Source organism: Rhipicephalus sanguineus, chromosome 1, assembly GCF_013339695.2.
Source record: "Rhipicephalus sanguineus isolate Rsan-2018 chromosome 1, BIME_Rsan_1.4, whole genome shotgun sequence".
NCBI lineage: Eukaryota > Metazoa > Arthropoda > Arachnida > Ixodida > Ixodidae > Rhipicephalus > Rhipicephalus sanguineus.
The window spans coordinates 307,732,256-307,754,798 of NC_051176.1; the positions used below are offsets into that span (position 1 = coordinate 307,732,256).

The 22,543-nt window shown below is 45.0% G+C and overlaps 3 long non-coding RNA genes across 3 annotated transcripts; 2 read left to right on the forward strand and 1 right to left on the reverse strand.

Moving 5' to 3' along the window:
• Positions 1-1,948: 1,948 nt before the first annotated feature.
• Positions 1,949-10,738, forward strand: LOC125756911 (uncharacterized). The gene is made up of 3 exons (XR_007414871.1): positions 1,949-2,298; positions 4,768-4,923; positions 8,978-10,738. It is a non-coding gene; the product is annotated as an uncharacterized LOC125756911 (long non-coding RNA).
• A 749-nt stretch (positions 10,739-11,487) lies between these two features.
• On the forward strand, positions 11,488-20,408 carry LOC119379416 (uncharacterized). Its single transcript, XR_007414870.1, has 3 exons — positions 11,488-11,950; positions 15,380-15,587; positions 20,306-20,408. It is a non-coding gene; the product is annotated as an uncharacterized LOC119379416 (long non-coding RNA).
• On the reverse strand, positions 13,675-20,436 carry LOC119379414 (uncharacterized). The gene is made up of 2 exons (XR_005181168.2): positions 20,298-20,436; positions 13,675-13,829 (listed from the first exon to the last, which is right to left on the reverse strand). It is a non-coding gene; the product is annotated as an uncharacterized LOC119379414 (long non-coding RNA).
• Positions 20,437-22,543: the final 2,107 nt, after the last annotated feature.

A 22,543-nucleotide genomic window follows, 5' to 3' on the forward strand; every position in this document is an offset into this window, starting at 1 on the left:
CACTCCTCTAAGATTGTATAAAGCTGAGCACCAACAAACTGTACCCTCATTCCTGATGAAGGCCAGGCTCTGGCTGAAACGTCGATATAAACAACGTTGTGACTTCTCACGGAGGATCTACTTGACTACTTGCAACGCTACGGCCACTCCACCACGATGCCTGCCTATATATATATATATATATATATATATATATATATATATATATATATATATATATATATATATATATATATATATATAATATATATATATATATATATATATATATATATATATTATAAAGGCGTTTATTGACGGCACTAGTCGACGAAGCACAACGGCGACAGTCAAGACAGAGCGTGGACTCTGAGCGCGAGGAGCGTGCTGTCAGAGAAGAGCGTGCTGTCAGAGAAGGGGACGACCCACTAGAGAGCGCCCGAGAGGGCGACCCATTACATAGACTTCCAACGCTTCATTACAATTACCCCGGGTACGAAAAAGGGAGCCGCCTGGCGACCTAACTGCTTGTCACTATGAGCGGGTCATGATAGGGCTTCAGGCGCTCCACGTTGACAATGTCGCGCCCTCGACGGCGCATGTCCGAAGATGGTTCAATGGGCTCGATCAGGTAGTTGACCGGGGATGTGCGTTCGACGACACGGTAGGGGCCGTCGTACTTGGGCAGCAGTTTGGAAGAGAGGCCAGGTGCAGTGGTAGGGACTGAGAGCCATACGAGTGCTCCAGGGCGGAACGTGGGCGCAGAAGTGGTGTTGTCACCGCGAATGCTCTTTTGCCGCTCTTGGTCATGTGTAGTAAACGTCTTGGCAAGCTCCCGACACTCCTCAGCAAGTCTGGCTGTGGCAGAAATAGGCGCACACTCAGACGGATCCGGCTTGTATGGAAGGATTGTGTCGATTGTGTGCGACGGGTGTCTGCCGTACAATAAGAAAAAGGGGGAGAAACCAGTAGTGCTCTGAGGGGCGGTATTATAGGCGTAGGTGACGAAAGGCAGAATGGCATCCCAATTGGTGTGATCGGCGGCGACGTACATCGAGAGCATGTCGCCGAGCGTGCGGTTAAAGCGTTCGGTGAGGCCATTCGTCTGCGGGTGGTAAGCAGTAGTTTTCCGGTGAACAACGTTGCACTCTTTCAGGATGGCTTCGACGACTTCCGACAAGAAGACACGACCTCGATCGCTGAGCAGCTCCTGGGGTGGACCGTGGCGCAGCATGAATCGGTGCAGCAGGAAGGAAGCAACATCGCGCGCTGTAGCCGCTGGGAGGGCGGCAGTTTCGGCGTATCGCGTAAGGTGGTCAACAGCGACGATGGCCCAGCGATTACCAGCCGACGTTAGAGGAAGTGGTCCATACAAGTCTATGCCAACGCGCCCGAACGGACGGTCAGGGTAAGGCAGAGGTTGCAGAACTGCCGGCGACAGGTGCGTTGATGTTTTGCGGCGCTGACAATCGATGCAGGAGCGAACGAACTTCTGCACGTAGCGGTACATCCCTCGCCAAAAGTACCGTTGGCGAATGCGGTGGTAGGTTTTCGATACCCCAGAGTGTGCGCACTGCGGATCAGAGTGGAACGATTCGCATATGTCAGAACGCAGACTGCGGGGTATTACGAGTAGCCACTGGCGGCCGTCGCCGTAATTGCGTCGGTGGAGGAGGTCGTCGCGAACGGCGAAATGGTGGGCTTGACGACGCAACGCGCGAGTGGATGGTGTTGCCGATGGATCAGTCAGCAGGTCTATCAATGAGGCGATCCAGTGATCCTTGCGCTGTTCAGTAGCGATGGTGTGAATGTCGATAGAAGAAACGGCATTGTGAGACACTGAGCTATGGGTATTGTCGTCAGGCAAGGGGGAGCGCGAGAGTGCGTCGGCGTCAGCATGCTGGCGTCCATTGCGGTACAGCACGCGGATATCGTGCGAGCGTCTAGAAAGCGTACAAAATCCTTTTGTGTTCGACAGCTAGGTACCTAGGGAGAGAATCTCTAGGGATTTTCGATGGTGGCGCCGTCACATCTTGGCGGAGCTTTCTGGAACGCCTCGCCCGACCGGTGTCGGTGTCGGCTGTGCGCGTTCGTCACTTGTCTGACTTGTCTTTGCGCCGACGACGATGACCGCGAGTCATGCAGCACATGCAGCTTTCGTCTTGACAACCATTTGACAACGTAGTCCGTGAACGGGTGTCCTGTAGCGACTTCGTCGTGACTGCCTCAGAGAACGTCTAGTACTGCCTTTGCTTGATTGACGGACGTCGAGGGCGAAACAGAGCGAAGGTGCTGCAATGCGCTGCCTTGCCACAACAAGTAAGTAGCGATCTCTGTTATTTCGAGTTCTGCTTCGCTAGTCTGAAATGTCAGCGTACCTGTTACATTTACATATCAGAGAGCGTGATCATATAGCTATGCTGCCGTTCTTACGTTGTGGATACGGAGCGTGATAAACATTTCGAACTGCGGCACAAGAGGCTCATCCACGATCGCTGCGCGAGCAGAAAAAAGTTTTCTGCGAAGGGAGTGTCTAGCGTTACGTCTAGACGTAATGGTACGAGCCGTTGCAGTTACGTCTGGACGTAAGAATAACGAGCCTTAAAAGTTACGTCCAGCGTGGCAATACAAATATAGCCCGTTAGACCTACCGAACCGATTGGCCTCAGTGGCGCAGCGGCTAGCGTGTCGTGCTCGGAACTGCGAGGACGTTGGTTCGAACCTCGCTGCTGCGGCAATTTTTTTTTTTTTGTCTCAGGTGTTGCTGAAGTCTGTTGCCAGAGAAGCGCGACGCGGCTCTTGCGTCACGTACGCCTCCGCCTGCCCCGAAGGGGCAGGCTGCGCGGGCTAAACAGCGCGTGGCCGCGACAGCGGCCAGTAGCGCGTGACCGTGACCCTGCCAACCGGCCATTGAGCGTTAGCGAAATGGCCGCACTCGCGAAGCGAGGGCGAAGCCACGATTAGGTTGCCGCGCCCGAAGGGCGCAGAGGGCCTTCACTGAGCAACAGGAAAATAATGTACTCACGTTTGTGGAAGCCACATGACTAGAGTCCCTAGATTTTCCCTGCTCTTCAACAGGGAAAAATCTAGGGACTTTAGTCTGGACGTAACGATAGCGGTGACTACAGTTACGTCTGGACGTAACCCTAGCAACAGCCTTCTGCGAAAGAACCGATCGTGTGTTTTCATGCACTACAGCCGCTACAGTTCGACATGGTTAACTTGCACGAACTCTTCCAATGTTCGGCTTTGCGTAATTGATAACTGCTACTGTTATTATCTCATCAACTAATAGGAACAGTTTCTTCGCGCATAAAAGAAGTCTGATTGTCATGTGAAAGAACACATGGCTCTCACTTTGTGGCAATTTCGCAAGTGTTCAGGTTTGAATGTCGAATTTGCTTACATTATGAAGCGTCATCACGCTCCATGTTTCCAAGGGATTGCAGCTGCTTGCAAGAGGAACAGGCGCTCTTCGTTCGCTAGTTTGATACAAGTGCCACAGTTCACCAGACAGCACTTCAACGTGTTTAGTGCGCTCGCATCTGGTGTGTTTGTAAAAAGCCTTCTACTAATTGTAAGCTGAATTGTAAGCGTACTGACGGAAAATATAAACTGAAAGACGAGAAGCGTTCACTCTTCTTTTGTACAGCGTATCGCATGTGCCTGCTTAGCTGCCCTTCAGTAAGATTATGCACCATGTAATGGTTATAAGGATTGTGAGAGTGATACATTTAAAGTAGTTGCAATAAAAAACAAATGTAAATGAAAAAGGTATGACTATATACAGCATGATATATGCATCTTTATTTAAGGCATGAACAGCAAGAATGAGGTTAGCTCAAGCAACCAACTTTGCAAAAGGCCAATGGGTGCACAGTCCAGCAGCCTTACGCTTCCTGGAAGACCCTTGTGTAACATTGCTTGTCACTCTCACCAGTCAAACTTGCTTATTGAGTGAAAATGTCGTAGGCTAGACTGCTCTTCTGTCTGCTATATGCTACAATATCTGCTATATGCTACAATAACATGGCAAACATGCTTTCTGTGTCCCCCGAGTATAGGATTACAGCAACATGCAAGGGTGCAGCTGCCACTCTGGTGCAGTAGCGGTACTGTCCATAATGCACCATCCTTTCATAATAGTCCGAAGGTACTAGCCTACACATGGTGTTATCGACACTTGGCTCAAAGCACAACCAAGGTCTATTGAGAATGTAATTAAGTTGTACCTTCACCATCCACACTTGATGTTGAAAAATTTCTTCTGCCTACCTACAGTAAAAGCCCGAGCAAGCGCCCCCTCCTTTTTTCTGGATATTTGAAATATCTGCAAATGGGACCGAGCAAGTGCCCCCGTCTGCCTCCCGCCCTTTTACACTGCTTCATTCAGTGTTTTTATTCGCTTAAACACATTTCATTGGAAGCACGTGCGGCTCTTCCACCTCCATATTGAATTTTGATCCGTGACCGAGCAAGGGCCTCCCTCCAAATCTTGTCCGATTATCTTTCACCGTGGGAGTGGTGCTTGCTCCGGATTTTACGGTATTCAGTTAAAACTCGATCTAATGAAGTGATGAGGACACTTGAATGATTTCATTAAATCAGGAAGTTCGTAAAATCGAGAATGGGATTTTTTGGCTCTTTGAAATCTAAAATTGTAACATATAACAACAAGTTACCAGGCCATTGCTCTCGCGATTAATCTGATTGCTGCCCAGGTGAAAAGTCCGTGAGGCCGGCCTGAGGGTGGCTCTGACATGAGGCTCCCTTGTCGCCTTTGTCCAGGTGATGCAAGCCAGAAAGACCATTACGTGAAGCAGTGATGGGCGAACATATACGTGGAGAACGAACGAAGTGTTTGTGCGAGCAGGCCAAGGCAGAAAGTTGCAAGGAGACTATTAGTGCCACGAAACCAGCCACCGCCGCCTGTAGCATCATCCGGTACGTAAGAACGCTACTGACGGCTGAGTCCATTGCTCCATGCATGGGCACAGTGGAGCGTCCAGCCTCATCAAACTAAAGCGTTAGAGTGCACGCTCGAAGAAAAACCCATCTCTGCAAAATAAATGGAAATCACCACTTTTTACGCAGTTATTTCCAAGAAAACATTGTTAAATCGGGTTTTGTGGCCGAGCTAATTCATTAATTTCAGCCCTATGGGTATTTGCTGGGAAATCACAAAATACTTTGTGAGATCAGGAACTCCATAAAATTGTGTTTTGTTCGGTCGAGTTTTAACTGAATTTCATTTCCTTAGGAAGCTACACATTACTTATATGTATGTCTCTAGTCACAGAACTATATTTAAGTTGTCCCATGGGTGTGTGATGAATTTAACTGTCACGAACCATTTCTTGGCAATCAGGAAAGTTACCTGAAATATTGTAGGGTGAGCGAATCATTGTAAACATGCAGGAACTTTCTTTTCTGTCCAATACTTCGTCATTGAGGGACCATTGCAGCTATGTGCTGTCATGCTGCAGCTGCAGTGCGTTAGCAGTGTTCAGACAGGCACGTTGAATCCTGTTCCATGGGTCAGTGACCCTGGGATAAACTGTTATGAGTCACTGTATGGTACTGATGATTGCCTTTAATTTTCCATTTCATAAAAGTCAGCTGGAATGATATAGGGTGAGTGAATCATTGCGGAAATGCAGGAATTTCCTCTTCTGTCCAATACTTCATGATTGAGAGATCATTGCAGTCGCAATGCGATGGCAGTGTTTGGAAGCTGCTTTGAATCCTTGTCCAGTCTTCCCGTTAAGGTCTTTGTAAAAATGTTCAACTCTCTGGCATTTGCAAAAGCCCTCAGCTAATTGTGCCTTCAGTAAAAAAAAAAATTAAGGAAAAATTGAACCAAAGCAGACAGGTATAATTGGTCTAGAAAGTGTTCATTTGTACCACTGGCATAGCCAGAGGCATAGCCCCTTTGGTGTTGCACAGCTTTTCGTGCTTTCCTTCCGTCTCACTTTCTCAGGAGACACAGACAAATATGATCGTCACGACCCATAAATGTCTCTTCGATCACGGCCAGTACCCATAAGAGCCTTGGAGATTTCTCGTTCATGATAAGTACGACGTCTCCTACTTTTACTACAAGCAGTGCCATTGATGTGGTGAGCTGATTGTAGCTGTAAAATATATTCCTTGTGCCATCTCTTCCAGAAGGCATCAAGGCATGCTTTTCTTTGCCTCCAACGCCTTTGTAGTTCATCTTTGGTCAAACTAGGCTTCGTCTCCGTGATCTCGTCGTCAGGAATGGAGACTGACCTTCGACCAATCAGACAATGAGCCGGTGTAAGCCGTGGCTCCTCCAGCTGACTTGGTATTACTGTCAACAGACAAGAGTGTACTATTGATTAAACTTCTGTCAACACGGTCTCTAATTCAACATAGTTCAGCAAGGCTGTCTTCCAGGCCTGTTGTAGTGCTGTCTTTACTGTACGTATCAGCCGTTCCCAGAAACCGCCCCACCATGGGGCGCAATCCGCTATAAACTTCCATTTAATTCCATTCTGCCTGAAGTACTGAAGTATGCGTTCATCTCGGACTGACTCACACATACTTTTTAGTTCCTTTGAAGCTCTGTGAATGGAGACAGAAAGCCATATGGGTCGTACATCTCAGCTTCTGCCTTTAAAACATTCCTCTTCGTTGTCTTCATGGATGCTACGAGCTGCATAATATTGGAGGTGTCAAGCCTTTACACGTCATCTTCAGGGTACTAAAGAACTCCCAGTAATTTCTTGTTCTTAGGAACTGTTAAACGAATATCTTTATTAATGCCTTCTCTTTCTTCACTGAGATGTTGAAGACTTGTGGAATTTGTCGTCCATTTACGCAGATGCATTTCTGCTTCATTGATAACATTAGGTGCATTATTGCAGACCAGCAAAGCTGCTTCCGCTGTGTCTGCTTCGGCCACAATGTCGTCGACATAAAACTGGTGTTTTAAACCGCTGGTCATCTCTTCGTGTTCTCCCGTGGTATTCTCAAAGTGATGATGAAGAGTGGCACTAAGAAGAAACGGGCTTGATGCGGCTCCAAATGGCACACGATTCATCCTCCATACGTGCGCGGGTACTTTTTCTGCAAAACCATTTTCTTAATATTCTCGTATCGCTTTGTCATACATGTCAACAACTCTTGGTCTTTGAGAAGCCCCCATCGGCAATGGAGTCATGATACGGGCGGTCCTGGCAGTTACACCACATGAGAATTCGTGCCAAATTCCTGCATTACTTGCCCTGCACTGAAAAAGGATGCATATCTGCCATGTGAAAGGGCATGAGTTATTTGGCAATTCGAAAGGGTGGTAATTCTGGTTAGTTGGTTGTCCTGTATCATAAAAAACAGTGCACAAACGGACAAACGAGTTGTCTCTTTGTGTTCATCCATTGTTTTTGCACTGTTTTTTACGAGTTATTTGGTACAATGTGGATGCACTGACAATGCATTTCTTCTTCGGGCATTATTATTTTGACATGCCTCTCACAGTTGCAATAGAGGCCCACCCAAGTGCAAAGTAGGGGTGAGTGAAAAGTCTTTATTGTGTATTGGCCTCTGGTTGAACTTTGGCTTGTACAGTGCCCTAGCTCTCTTTATTGACATACAGTCAGCGTAACAGCACCAATAAACTTTACCACTTTGTCTTTTTGCAGACTGCGGGGACACCATTATCTAGATTGGTACGAAAAGTATATTTATGTAGTCCTCTAAGAATATCATCTGAAACCTGCTTGTGGTTACATCAGAGTGTGTACAGGTGCTTGAAGCCCTTGAAAACAGTTGAAATTGAAAAGCACATTTTCACGGCCCTTCAAATTCCTGGAATTGTTTTCTTTCTCGGAACATGCTTCAATTTCTTTGCATATGGTGTCTAATATTGACTATCAGCTGCTATGTATAGGTAAACGTTCATCAGGTCAACTCCGAGGGCACATGCCGTACTCCTGTTATGGCTCCCGCCCTGTTTTTAGCCTGCCTTCACCACCGTTCGTCTTCTACCATTCATTTAATTTCCTCACCTGGTCTACTTCCTCTCAACTTTCTTCCTGGTGACTTGACTTCACCTCCAGCACTTGTGCTATTTTTTTTTCTCCTCTATATCTAACTCTGTATCTAACTCTATATCTAAATCTTCTAGCTCAAACAATGTCCACTGTCCTTATGCAGCCAAAGCTTTAATAAAGTGCTGTGTGTGAGCCAGACACCAATTTTGTATTCTTAATCTGTAAAGCTAACGATATTCATTTGGAAACATTGTTATTGCAAAAAGCTTCTACTTGGGATGCTGCTTTATATCCTTGAGAAACTTTCAGTAGTGATTTTAAAGTCCCTTGGAATTGGGCTATCGAAACCTGTACAAACCCTGCTACCTTCTCAGCCTAGAGTTAAAGGGACACTAAAGAGCAACACGATTTTTCTCATATTAGTAAACTACTCTTTCGCAATACCAAAAACACCACGCTTGCTGTGAGAAAACACGCAAAAACAAAATGTGGGTGGTGACGCCACCTTGAAGTTTCATTTTACCGATTAGGATCTACGTAGTCCCTAGTAGGCGCCGTCATTTGCCATGACGGCGCCTAGTAGGGACTACGTAGATCCTAATCGGTAAAAGTGAAGTACATTGTCCTCTGAGGGTGCCATAGACTTAACATACCAAGTTTGGGGTAATTTTGTTGAGCCAATGGTGCCAAAATACGATAAATACACTTTAAAAACCGTGACATCACGTGGGGAGATTTCGGCATGAAATTTAAAAAATGAAACTTTGAACTTGATTTTCTCCTCTATTAATAAACCTATGATGGCGAAATTAATGACATTAGAGTTCTCAGAGCGCAATTCATCGATCTAAACCGATTCATTGTTTTTCTTTAGTGTCCCTTTAAACTAATGAACAGTTTTTGTGATTCACATTTATGAGAATGAATGCAATAGGGTTTTCAGCTGTACTATAGTGTGCAAAATACAACCTTTATTTGTGCAGGTGCCCGTGCTGCAAGTTCAGTCGTAACGCCTGTGGAGGGGGATCCGACCCCATGGAGAAAGTAGGGGCTGACGAGCTGCGTTTAAGTATGCTTTGCTGGTGCTTTTAGCTATTTCAAAAGACGCAAGAAGTGGCCCGACATCACTTGGCCATAGGCTGCTCTTCCTCATCTCAATGAGCATAACTCTTGGAACACTGGCTCCGCCAAAAAACTAGCCATAAAGTTCAAGGTAAAGTTTTTAAACCATGTACTTTTTGCCATCTCATGTGAGCTGCCATACACACATAGATGAATCTTTGTTGTTGCTTGGAGGTAGACTTCATGCTTCTCTCCCAGCAGCCCAGCTCTCTTCTCTTTCTATTATGTATTACTTTTCTTTGATTTATGCTTTAATGACCAAAGTATGCATGCTCACTCCCTGCGTGTGAAGGAGAAATGCACCGGTGTTTAAATAAACACCATAAAAGGATGCGAAAAGTTAAAGGACCCCTTGTGACTTTTTTTACTGTAATTTGTAGCCTTGTGTCTGGAAATGCCGAAATTGAGTGAGTCATAAATGCTCTGACATATCGTATAATTAATGCTAGTGTGTCTAATTCTGGCCACTTTTAGCTTCATTTTGAAACACCCGCCTGAGATTGTAAGAAACTACTTCCCCACAGCGGGGAAGCACCTAGGACATTGTGCGCTAAAGGTTTGGTGACATTGACAGCGCAGTTTTCAAATCGGGGGCCCCGCGTGCGATAAAGAATGAAACGATGTGGGTGCTTCGGTATGAGCTAAGCCGGTTAAGTGCATGTCCCCTCAGGAAAATGAAAAGCATTCCTGGCTTAAGCAGCCAAAACCACCCTGAGAGCAGCCCGACAACTGAGCGAGAGGGACGAGAAACAATAGCCCTCGTCAGGTGCCAGTGGTGGTATTGTGTGCATCCTGTCCATCTTTTGTGACGTCAACAATACTGGCTTTTCTTGTGGAACGTCACACGGGGCCTTCATCTATGTCATATTAGTGGAGGTGTCACAAGGTGCTGCCAACTCAGATGAGCGCTCACGCTTACTTTAAAACCAAATTAAGATATCTTAAAGGTAACGTTTGCCACTATTAATTGGCCAGAAGTGCCCACGTGTGCAGGACAATCAAACAACACAAACATCTCGAGGTCTTGATTTTGCTGTCAGGGGCCCATTAAACGGAACTAAAAGTATGCAGAGGGGACAAGAGCCGTACGGGTCCACCCTATGTGTTTTTAAAAGCTGTAAATGATTTAAAGTAGTACTGTGTATTCTACTTTAGGAGACCGGTAAGCAGTCATCATACTTGCAGAAAAACTTTTTTTCATAAAAACGTTACCAAGCTTATGTTGAATGCACTAGTCTTTCTTTGATGGAAATGATTTCAGTAACATTATTTTGTCACTGTATAACCATAGCGGTAGCGATCTTGCCATGCTTTCTTTTGTTCTTCAGCTTTCGAATAATATTCTTCTATGTAGGAGTGTGTTTTCCCATCATTATGTTTTTTGGTAAACAGAACGATTACTTTATTGAAGAGACTGATGCTGGGACTGCTGGTACATAGTTCAAAATGTATGTAGGGAAGGAGGAATTGTACAAGCACAGACACCCAGTGTGTGTGTGCATTCCATTACTTCCTCTTGTGTAAGACTCCTTGAGGCTGAGTGTTGTTCTTTCAAACTCTTTTAGTGAAATTGTATGAGCTATGTTTATTGCACAAAAATAAAGCAGTCTTTATAACTGAAATCTTGACTGACTCAAATGAAATAATTTCACTTTTCACACAGCTTAAAATTTTATTTAACTACGAAACAAAAAGGGGGCGCCGACCATTCTAAACAGAACATTGATGACGTTTCGACTTCCAGCATGGAAGCCTTGTTCACGATGAATACATCATCAGAAGTGGCTCGTTTTATTTGGAAGACGAAACGTCATAAACATTTTGTTTGGACTGGTCTGTCTCTCTTTTTTATTTCAAATGTACCCTCCTAGCCAGACTGGATTCCGCCATGATCCCGACTTCAAATGTCATTTAACGTACCAAGTAAGTGCTCACTGAACAGCAACATCTTGTGTTGACAAGTGTGTAGAAGACTAGGAGTGGCACAGTCATCATTAGGATCCATTCAGTGTGTTCTAATAAAGGAAGATGTCGATGGAGGGCTTCACCATGGTGACAGCGGCTCATCCTTTTTTCTTCAATTGTGTTTTTCTCCATAATACATTGAGAGCCAATCTTTGAGATAGAGACTTAGGACAGAAAGCTAGGGCTATTTCTGAAGTGTAGTAGCTTGTAATGTTTTAATTGTCATAATCTTTCGCAAGTGGCAAAAATTGATTTTCTTAATGAGTGGGACCTTTAATCTTTGTTTTTGCAATCAAATTTTTTTTTGCTATCACACAAAAAAAAGGTACAAAATCGAATTTTTGAACTTCGCGCCGAACCCTACTACCGGTCAGTCAACATGACGTCACTAATCGATTTTATTTTTTTTTTATCTACGGCTGGTTTCTGCAGATCAAAATGTTGCGAAGCCTCAGCGAGAGTGGAAAAGCGCGAGACTATCTTTGTTCCACACCTTGAGCTCAGCCAAATAACCCAGAAGTATGTTACACAGTAATAAATGTTTCCCATGGAGAAAAAGTTCTCTATTTTATGCATTTATGATTGGCGCCCGCAAATGACGGATCGATTGAAGGCGCTTAAAAATCGCGATTTCGGTTTCGGTTTCTGATTGCGCGAAGCGCCACCTGCTTCCTGCTGCAAGCGTCGTGGCGACTTCCTGTTTACTTTTCTGGCTCCAACGCGTGCGTTCAACTTCCAAACTTCTGCGCTGTTCTACGTGACATTGTGAAATCTATATGGATATATACGTGGTGGTCCTATGTAGCACCACCCGGAGCATCAAGCACCAATATTTGATATGCGACACTTTGCCTACTGGTCGTCAGAAGGTAAGCAAAACGCCACTGCATCCTGCACAAACTTGCGCGGCCCGCCTGGTAAGGCGAATATGTAGTGCTTCTACGGCTACCGCTGCCCTTGCATTTGGGAATGACGCTTTTCTGCTTTAATATCGCGTTAACTATAGCGACCAAGGCCTGCGTGTTTAATGTGGAAGAGCGTGAGCTGCGCATACACGGACTTTAGAGAATAGACGACGCATCGTGTTTTCTGTTCTCGTTCGAAACATGTCCTCAGTTCTCGATCGATTCCAACGAACTAGGAGAACTTTCTGTCCGGATTTTTAAAACGATATCGCATTTGTTCTTCCGCATGGTCACAAATAGACACCACATGGAAAGAAGTGAGATTGTACGAATGAAATTGCTCTCCAAGAAAAGGTGGACAGAAATATGGGCTTCAGAGCAGTGTGCATAGATTGCAATATTTAAAGTATAGCAAGACGATTTAGACAACCTGTAGTCACATGAACCTGGCCACACAGCATTTGTACAGAATCGTCTCTCGTCTCAGGGTATCATTAACGTCTATCGCTCATCCTTTATAAGTTAAATGCGGCCGCCATGGCCGGGATTCGTTCCCGCGCCCTTCGGATCAGCAGTCGAGCACCATATTCACACCACCGTGGCGCGTCTCTTTGATAGGGTCCTTCTGTGCCAAACGTCCGCGTCATTGCACTCGTACTTCTCAAGATTCTGTTCTAAAAATCGTGGCCAAGCTTTTTTGTGCAATATTCGGCTTCCTTCATGAAACTGTCATTGTAAGAAAATTTTTTTCTGTGTCCTTGGGAGGGATTTGAACGTTGCCATAGTGGTTGCTAGAAAAGGAATGGTGATTTCTTATTTCCTCCCATTGCGTCCGCTATTCTGTCTCGCGATATGCTTTGTGGTGAAGCAAAAAGGCCATTCTGCGTCCATTCTGAGAATTTTTAAAAAATTCTACAATGTATATCAACACAATACAATAACACCACATGCCAGGATAGTTGCCAGTAAGTGTGTCAAAAAAGTATGGAGGTCGATGACCGAGAAGTTTCAAAGAATAAGGGGTGTGTCAAAAAAGTATGGCGGTCGATGACCGAGAAGTTTCAAAGAATGAGGGGCGCAAACATAGAAAAATGTGTAAATGGGGTGTCGCACCACCCATATACACAGAAATACGAATAGACGACATCGAAGTCCAAGTGCCAAATTGCCAGACGAACTTTTTTTTTTTTTTGATTCAATTCTGCCAAAGACAGCATCTGAATAGAACCACCTCCTCGCCTTTGTCGCCAACATTGTATAATGTACATGTATTAACAACTCTCCTCTGTAACGCTATTTGGAATTGAGAGTGAGTTAAAGAAATGCATGACTCATGTTCAGGCACATGCAGTTTGGTGATGCAGTGAAATTAAAATTGCACTTGTTTCAAATGGTGTACAAAGGAAATTCGATTCTGAAATTATAGTGATTTTTGTTTTAAGTGAGAAAAATTTATGTTGAGCATGTGCCGCGTCCTTGGACGGCAGCTCGTAAGTCTGCTTCACTGCGCTGCGTGCTTCCTTGGGGCAAGGGAAAGATGCAACGGCCACACAAGTGGCAAGATTTTATGCTGCTTTGTGTATTTCTATGCTTTGACAAGCATCCATCGGCTTTCTGCAGTGCCACCGATCCGCCATGTTTCAGATGGTTTGTTCAGAAATATACTGTTATAGTATAATAAAAGTATATAACAAACACTGGGGATACACTTTAATTCTTTTTTGCAGCTCCCATAAACGTGACTCGCACATCCGCAGGTCGTCCTTTGGCCGCATCCCTTGGAAGCACATAAAATGAGCATTGCGAATGACGCGTCTACTGCTTCCTTGTCATACAGGAGAGCCTGTAAAAAAAAAGTGAGAGCGATAAATATATAAAAGGACAGTGCCGCCTTACAATTACTGTGCTGAAGTGAGTGCCAACAAAAGCTGCACTAAGTGCAAGGCTCGTTCTTAAAAGGTGTTAAAGGGGTACTGACACGAAAAATTTCAGTTGTTTTTTTGCGTCAAATGCGAGGCCAAGCCCTCAAGAGCCTACAAACGGTAGTGCTAAGCGCAAGTGCACCCTGAAAAAGTAATTACAATATGTTTTTAAAAGCTAGTTTCGGTTCCTACTATACCCTGATGTCACAACACGGTATGAGCTTCTCGTCACGTGCTTGCACAATATATAGTGACGTTTCTACGGCTGCTCAGCACCGTGGCTCCGTTGATGACGCACAAGCGGCCATTTTGAACGTTTCGCTGACGCACAAGTGGCCATCTTCGAAGTGTTGGTACCTGACGTCATCACAACTAGCCAGACTGCTGCGTGTGAAGTCACCAGAATTAGTACTGTAGCCTGACGTCAAGCTAGTGTCGGTGTCGGTAGGTGCGCCATGGAAAAAGTTACTTTCATATAAACATAAAATATCTGATTAGCCTTTACTGAGCTTCACACTTGCTCAGAGGCGTCTCTGCATACAGGAGATTTGTATGGCGGAGTAAACTCGCCTTCAAAAAAAGGCGTCAGTACCCCTTTAAGCGCCGGTTACACACACAAGTCAAAAGTTAAGTATAAAGTTCGTCTTTGAATGCGGCAGTAAGTGAAGAGAAAAAAAAAACTGGGGGCAGCTACATACTATTGGCGCGAAGACTGAGGAAACAAAGCTGGTGGCATCCCCCTCCTCCTCACCCTCTCCACTCCTTGCAATAGTGTACTATTAAAGAATATGCTATGCCTCACCGGTCTCCCCTCCTCCTCACACTCACTTCTGTTTCCCTTCCCTTTTCCATACTATCGGGCATGAGGCCCACCACTGGAAAAGCTGGCGCCACTGTCAATGTGACAGATAGACATGATCACCAGTAGCATTGTCTGCTTAGGGAGCACCGACATGTGCTGAAAACAATATTTTTGAATAGTACCTGCGCTGCAATTTTGACTAAATGAGGAGTTCTCCCGCTTCAGCTGAGCACTTGACAACACTTGAAAGCACAGCAATATGAAAACGTGAGCTTAGTAACTTCGTAACGTACTCGTTACTATTTCCGAACTGTAACTGCTGCCGGCCAATTCGTCTGCTGAGCGCCTATTTAACGTATAGGTGCGGACGTATTCACTAAGAGAGGCAATCTTTACGATGACAGCTTTGAAATGCAGCTGTTGCTTAAATTCAACAAGAAGTTGTGGAAACTTCTCCTTACAGTAATCTGTGCGGTAACTTTGTTTTCAAAAAGGAATGTGCTTCTTTCGATCAACTGTGGGTACACGTTTCTGTAGTTATTAAATTTTTCCACGAATTAGGCTGATCTTGAACACTTTCACATAAACGCTCGCAATTCTCGCGGCAATTATACAGGTCGTGATGTTTCTTTACGAAGAGCGTTGATGATAAAATCTTCTTTTGTGCAGTCACACTGCGAAAAAAGTTCGGCATATCCCTCGCCTTGTGGGAATCGGTTCCATGCAAAGCAGTCAGCGAGTAGCTGTGCGTGCTGCATTTTTTGGCTTTGAGCCAAGGAATACAAATGTAAAGCTTATTAGACTGCTTGAAAAGCAGAGCTAACACTGGAACCGCCATTAAAATTATCCCGACATGACGCCTGAATCATAGGAGTATGTAAGTATTGCTTATTGCCTTGTTATAGAATTAGATAGCCAGCATTGCAACCACAACTGACCTTGCACCGACATTACGCCTGTGTTGGGTTTTTTTTCTGAAATCAGTTTCAAGACCTGGCGTAGCTCTGTGGTAGAATACCTGACTGCCACGTTGAATGCCTGGGTTTGATTTTCTGCTGGGGTCCTGATTTTTAATGTTTGAATTCGTTAGGTCAACGCTGCTGATATCGGTTTTTCTTAACGCACTCGCATTTAATTTACCAATGTCTGTTCTCGCCGTTCCTGGGTTGATATATACTGTCAGTCACCCGTGGCACATACCCGCATACTGCAGCCCGTGGTATACGGGTGTGTACCACACGTATGTAGAGGAAAGGGTTTGACGACGTATGCGAAAGGATTTTAACATTATTCATGTCATGACCAGACTATTGTGTTCGTCAAATTCTCTTACCCTCCGATGCCAGTTTTGGCCCACACTAAGTTAGAACACCAGATGTAGGTAGCTAGATAAGTAGATAAGTATACATAGAAACGTTCAAAGTGCCTTTGGTTCGCTAAGAAATGCTTCACGTTTAAAATGGCTTTACCATGTGTCACGCGAGTTAGAAGCCATCACATCTAACTGTCCAGGCGACTTTAGGTAACTATACTCTTGCCAAGGTACGATACATTTGTCCAACTTATTCTCCTTAAATCTGTACTTCACGTAAAATTGTCATTTGGGCTAGAAGTTTTATGTAAATATATAAACATCAGCTTTATAAAATTGTTACTTGGGATTCCTGCAGCAATAATGCAGTGATTAATATTTCTGACCATGAAGTAACGGCAAAAGTAACATCCGTTACTTTTTTTCGGTAAATGTAATGGTAACACGTTAACTTTTTAAAAGGTAACGTAGGGCGGTAACGCGTTCCTTTTTTGTTAGTGTAACGGGTAACGTATTTAGTTACTTTTTCTCAGTAATGCCTACAACACTGACAATAGACCTCTCCCTGTTTGCAAACAGTGTGACGTCACTGGCAGTGTCCCGCCCCCAAGTCCCGCCTTCGGAGCAGGTGCTGGTTGGCAAGAAAGTTCCGCCGGCGGGATCTCTCTGCATAGCAGCGCGGCGTGTGTCTGCTTTACTTCGATAGAAGTTTTTGCAAATTGCTGTTTTCTGAACTCACAGCTGTTAGAAGGAAGAGTTACTGCCTGTAATGAACGATTCTGTTAGTTCAACATATGATTTGCTCGTCGGGGATGACAGCCATAAAAAAATCTTATGCTCCTCGGAAGCGAACGTTGTACATTTTCACGGCCACTGGTGTTTGGAGAAATATTAGCATGCCATGAATTTCCGTCGCGAAATCTGCACTGCAATTTTAAACGATGTACAGCATTGGCGGCTACTGTGCGCGAGGTCACGGATTCGATTCTCACTCACGGCGCAAAGTTCTGATCAGAGATGAATCAAAGAAAAAAAAAACGAAGGAAACACGCATTAGCCTGCGTTCGGTTAACAAATCCCCGTGAAAATGAAAGCGAAGTTATCCCCTACCGCGTTCCTCATAATCCACTGAGCAGTTTAGAGATGTTGAACACCAATAATTTAATTATAAATATTCTCTTGCGCGGTTACGTCGCTGTATCTGATGCCTACAACGTGTTTCCATACTTGCTCCTCTCCTTTAGACTTGGTACACAAACTCGGAATGTCACTTCATAAATATCGAGCCGTAAAGATAAGCTAACTAGAATATGACAAACAAGAATCTCCACTGCTTCCATTATGACGTATATCTTCAATAAAAGGCGATACGCGTATGGTTCTGGATATTCGCCGTGGTAAACCATACGTGCATGTTCCGCAATGCTAAAACACGCTGGTAGCTCATGCGTAGTCTCACCTTTAAGCTCGGACACCATGCCCTTTCTTTTTTTCTTTTTTGTGCACGCAGCACAAACACTGAGATGTACGCACTCGCAGATCATCGCGTCAAATAAAAATGTCCAATCCTGATGTTCCGTCGACAACCGGTCACTGCAAATTGCCCTGTTAGAAACAACGCGTGCCGATGTTTTCGCAAACAAGATGCATCGTTATTCACACAACACACACCACACAATATTGTCAGTTTCAACGTCCGCAAATGTGAGCCGATATCGTCGCTGCCTTTCAACGCACACTACACGCCACAGTAAACGCGGCACATTTTCGAAGACGATGCCGCTGTTCCTTGCACAAACCACCACGTGGGTTCACTTCTCCAAGTTAAACAGCCAGCAGCGTGGCAAATTTTTCGTCACACAGTCCACGACACATTTATATGTTCTTTGACACATACCACAAATAATCTTGGAACCGAAAGATTCAGAAAAAGGTTCCAAAGAAAAAAAAAACGTGCGCCCAACACCGTGCGACTGTACCACGCTGAGCCGGCAGCGGGAATGTTTTGCCAACCACCCGCGGTTGCACGTGCGCCGAGAGGTCACGTGACCTGACGCACGGGGAGTGAGTGACGTAGGCTGGTAGAGGTCTATTATAGATGCTTATTTATGCTACGGCTGCGTCATCGCTTAATTGAGGCTTCATTCTCGTATGATCCATTTATTTATACAGACGGACCACTGTAAGAGTATATTTCTTTTGGTGAATTCCATTGGCAGATTCGGAGCACTTTCGGTAGCAGTTTTTCTGCTCCATTCAGAGCAAGTCCATTCCATTGGCGGATTGAGAGTGCTCCCTGTATGTTTCATTGGCAGATCTGGAGCAGCTCCCTCTACTCCGCGAAAAGCGGCGGATTCGACCGGAAGTCGCAAGCTCCCAGCGCGTGCACGCAGAGCGTGGCGTACCGCATGCGCGATGCAATGTGCTGTCTGACCGCACCCGTTCTCTCCGCTCGCGCCCGTGAAGGTGAAAACGGCGCAAAACGCAAGGAATGCTAGGCGCTTGCGAAGCAAATGTGCACTAGCGGCCCCTACCATTTGGTCTGGCGGGGCCCTCGTGTTCCATTGACAGATTTCCTTCGGTTGCTCTCCGCCGGAGTGGAGTGCTCCGGCGCAGAGTTCGTCGGCCACTCCGAATCCACCAGTGGAATTCACCATTCAGAAGCGTGAAAATCTGGGCCGGTTAGTTCATGTTTAGGTGCGAGGAAACCAGCAAAACTCAAAAACAAGGACGATAGAAGAAGGCACATTTAAGCGCACACCATCGCCGGAAACGGTGTGTGCTTGAATGTGCCTTCTTCTATCGTCCTTGTTTTTGAGTTTCGCTGGTTTCCTCGCACCTAAATTCACCATTAGGGATTGCCCACATTTCATGCAAGAAGATTGTTTGGGGATGCCCCATCACGGCGACCGCTCACAATGTGCACCCACTGTACAATTTATGTAAACAGATAGCGCCTGTAAGCAACCCTGTGCTTTCTTTTCATCCAAGATTATTATTTTGATTGTAAAAACTTCTTTCGTTTGAAAGTATCCACAGAAATGTCCGTTAGGGCTTCCACGTGATGTTTTCACAGAGCGCCGATAGCGAAACCTATGAGGAGTGCGCCGGCATTATCCTACCTAGAACGCAAGTGCGGTGCATCCGATAAGAGGATGACTCCATAACTCCTCGCCTCCAATACTATACAAGACTGTTGTGCTATGCTTTACGGTCTCCGCTCCTCCTAACATTACTCCTTACCCTCACTTCCTTTCCCACCCCGTATTATACTATACTATGCAAAGCTATGCTATGCTAGAAGCTGCTTGGCACATATCCACTTTTTGTGGCACATACCTGTAGAGTTTTTGCTAACACCTCACGGTGGAACTTCTTTCACAAGTAACCGTCGAATGGCTTCTTTGAAGGAGTTTATTGCCTCACGAATCAACCGCCCCAAAAATTTTTTAAATCCGTGCGTACGAGCGGAGTTAGAGATTTGTCGCACGCTGTAATTGCTTTCTCTCTCATCCCAACGAGCGCACTGGAAGCTAAGCAGGGGAGGGATGGCACAGGGGAAAGAAGTTACATCATCTACACGTCATGACTTGGTGCACTTTTTATTTGTTTTCTTTTTCCTTTCGAACGCATCGTGAGTGCATGCGCAGGCACGTGGCACGTTAACTATGCAGCTGACGATGCTCAAGTCAGCTGACAGCCCGTGAATCTGGGTATATGGCATAATTTGTAGAAAGAAGAGGGAACGATTTCTAGCTGACTTTCAGAATTAATGGTAAATTCCAGGCCTTGTGCTGCGCTATAATGTTTGGCTCGCGTGCTCTCAGGAGCCTCGACTACCGATCGGCAGTGTTTTCTAACCATGCCGAAAAAGTGTGTCAGGGCCCCTTTTAAAGAACTTCGCTGTTGAAAAAAAAGGAAATAGCAGGGGGACAAGCCAGGAGAGTGCTGCCCTCACTTGTTCCTCTCCTAATTCTTTCTTTTTTGATAGTGCCAAGTCACCAAAGTATTATGGTTTGTTTAGACGATGATTGCCTAGCAGATAAATGCACACACACATACAGCAGAGGAATGAGCAATTATGATAGAGTTAAACAGAGTGACCGTTAATATGAGGCTGCTAGAAACCTGCTTTCACTTGTGGAGCTGACGTTCAGCCTTCATTTCTGTGGTTGGTGCATGAAGACTAGGACCGTGTTTTGTTCTATCTAGCACAACTGAGCAACCTTGTACCAGTGCATGCACGTGGCCCTGTTTACATGAAAGTGTGTTCACCTTTGCAGCTCGCAGATGTTGAACAGCTGATGGCGGAAGGAGAATGCCAATATCTTCCTTGTACATTTCAAAACAATTCTTGAACATGTAATTCCCGTCCAGAAGTGTTGCATCCTTTAGTCATCCTACCGTGTTGCTCCTGAAATGCCAATAAAAAGTACAATGTGAAAATTTGCTCTGGTGTCTCTAATTAAAGACATTATTCAGACTGCATGTTCAGACTCCAAAACTTTCATATTGACCAAGCATATTCACTGAACCAAGTGTGCAAGGTGCATTTCAGTCCATAATCAGAACAGGCATTCCAACTATTTCTCAAGGTCGTGAATTAAAACCGTGATTTGTGTTAAATTTGACAACAGCAGCATGCTTGGGCACATAGTGCATGTTGATGTTGGGCAGCAGCTCGTTATGCGCAGTTTTTAGCAAATCTTTAACATTAATTTTTATGCACATGGCTGTTCAGCGACAGCGACCATACGTAGTAGTGTAATAGGGTTTCACTGGAGAACAACGGATGCCTCACAGCGGTGGGGCTGCAGATGTTTACAGCCAGCCACTTTTGTGATGTGCAGAATGCTGAAACGAGCAAATACATTTGTTTTCTCAACAATGCCTGTGCATTGATTGATTGTGCCACTTAAAGGGACTGACAACCAATTTTTAGGGCACCTATCTTCTTTAGCGCAATGGAAAGCTAACTGGTCAGATTGTCTAGCCATGGAATGGTAACGTGGAAAACGCCGTGAAACATTTTTAATCAGAATTTTTCTATCTGCGGCGAATATGAACTCTTAAACAAACTTGACAACACATGCTGCAAACAATGAATCCGAGAGCGGTTTGTGTTTTAGCGCGAAGCTTTACTGCGCATGCGTGCACTCTGCGCGCATGCGCCGCGGCTGGACATGGGCCACTGGCGGCTGCGAAGGCAGCGCCGCTTCTCACCATGCAACTTCTTTTACCTCGTAGGCAGCACAGAACTGAGCGGGGATAGATAATAATATGCATACTCTTAACTTTGAGGACCAATTATGGCGTGCATGACAGCATCACACTACGTATACGTACAGAAAAGTGACTGACTTCATAATCCAGCTTCAAGGCTCTTCCGCTAGGCTGCGCAACATAGCGGTTTTTGTTACTTTTAAGCAGGATTTAAAAATATAAATCCTATTCGCAACGCGAAAAGGATGCTGGAATCTGTCACTATATTTCACGGTCTTTTCATTTTTACCAGGATCTAATAGCACGTTCTGCCCAGTTGTTGGTCCCTTTGAAGGCCCCCTGACAACACAACTTCAAAGCCAAAATCTTCTGTGTTCCATTCTCCCGCATACATAGGTAACTCAAACCATGTATTACTGATGAACATAGTCTTAAACGCATTTTAATATGGTCTCAAAGGAAGCGCAAGTGCCCGAATTGGTGACAACTTGTGACCTCATTATCAGTATGATGCATTTAGTGGCTACTCAGGCTCACTGGTAATTCACCTGTTCTACGAGCATAGTCGACATCAATGACGGACAAGCTTGCAGGGCGCACAACGAGGGCTATCGTCATTCACCTCTCTTGCTTTATTCTAGGGCTGCTTTCTAGGTGCTTCTGGATGCTTACGCCAGTGGTATTTTAAACATTGCAAGATATAAACAAACATTCAAATAGTGGTGAGGTTTTTTTTGTTCCCAAGGGGGGCTGTGAAATGGGTGCCCTGCCGGCAGCTGTACTTTAGTAAACAAAATTCGGCAGAAGCTCCCTCGTCAAGTCACCTGCTCAAGAAACTCAACCACCTGAACGGAATGGAGTCACTATTTTAGCACTTTACTTCTTCTCATGCTGGTAATAAATTGCTTGTATCTAAAAAAAAGGATTTGGAAAAGTTTCCAAGTCACTGTGGTATGTGCGTAAGGTGATTATGACAGTGTACAGCTTCATATTCGTTGTGTGACTGTCAGCTGATTATCTTGGAATATCTCTGCTAGGTACACAACAGTGAAGTTGCTAAACGAAGTTTGCCACCTAAACATGCGGAATGAAAATAATGCTTATGGAGATTAGACGCAGCAGTCTCTAATACAACATATGTGTCACTGCTGCTGGCCCTGGAACAACTGTAAAATAAGCATTACAACAGCTGTAACTTGCAACAGTATAGTATAATAACAGTAATAGTCATGGAACTTTTATTTGGCAGCGAGCATCGCCTGCCTGTGTTACAACATGCTCCGTGTTGACATGAGCTG